Here is a 1,329-nt window from a genome sequence, read left to right as displayed (position 1 = left end):
CTAGTACTCTGGGAGGCCGAGGCAGGTGGATCCCTCAAGCTCAGGAGTTCGAGACCAGCCTGAGCAAGAGTGAGACCCCCATCTCTACTAAAAATAGAAAGAAATTATTTGAACAATTAAAAATATGTATACATAGAAAAAATTAGCCAGGCATGGTGGCACATGTCTATAGTCCCAGCTACTCGGGGGGCTGAGGCAGAAGGCTCGCTTGAGCCCAGGAGTTTGAGGTTGCTGTGAGCTAGCCTGACGCCACGGCACTCTAGCCTGGACAACAGAGCCAGACTCTGCCTCAAAAAAAAAAATTAAACTACTAAATACTATAAATCTAATTTGCAATATATTACTGTACAACTTTCCCTCTTTAGATTAGTCTTTTGGGTTATAGTTTCCCTTTCTTTACTGGGGGGCAAAGTTCTGACATGATTCAGACTGCACCCTTTCTTAACCCAGGAAGCCCTTTGAACCTTGAGGGAGCTTAAGAGATTGCCTGCCATTTTCTAAATTAATTTCAAATTTTTAGCATCTCAGGAGAGTAAATCTTGTAGCTGGCCTTGGCTGAAACGTTTAAGGAGCACACATACTGACAATATCTTCACACAGTTGCTAGGCATATTTCATAGATACCGATCAAAGTAAAATAACATGTATCGATCTTGTATGAGATCATTTCTGAATGGTATTCTGAGGCCTGGGAAAAATTAGTTCATTCCCATGGCTTATTGTTTCCTAACAGAAGAATAAAACACATTTATTAATATTTGGTCTGACCCTTTGGTGACAAATTTCTTACACATAAAATAAAGGCCCATTAGCAAATATTTGCCAGAATCAAGTTTGTTGAAGTTTATTTTGATTTTCATATAATAGGATGGATGTCTTTATCTCCTTTTAAAAAAATAAAAGTCATAACCAATTAATGAGAAAGAGTAGCTCTTGTGTGCATCTCCACACCATCTCGATGATTGAAATACTGAAGTGTGGACAGAATCTGTTTGTGTCAGAGTTCCCATGTATGGTCATCTTTCCAGATGACAGGAGGTTTCATTTCACTAACAAGCTGTCTCCCAAAGCAGATGCCATTAGTGTGGCTCTCTGAACTGTAAGTAAAGGGAAAAACAAAAAACAACAAAAAAAATCCTTTATGAGTTCAGCAGAGCACTTCCATTTTCTATTTTATTTTGTTCTATGGTATGAACTCCCTCTTCAAGTTTGAATATCCTGTTGTAATTATTGGAATTTTAGAAATTGGCTGGGTCCTTTCATGCCAGCATCTTGCATGCAGTGTATCTAATGCTACCAGGGCACTAGGTTGCAGAGAAAACAAGGCTG

The sequence above is a fragment of the Propithecus coquereli genome, unplaced genomic scaffold (assembly GCF_000956105.1).
Source record: "Propithecus coquereli isolate 6110/MARCELLA unplaced genomic scaffold, Pcoq_1.0 Scaffold70, whole genome shotgun sequence".
Classification (NCBI taxonomy): Eukaryota; Metazoa; Chordata; class Mammalia; order Primates; family Indriidae; genus Propithecus; species Propithecus coquereli.
This window is presented reverse-complemented; position numbering follows the sequence as displayed.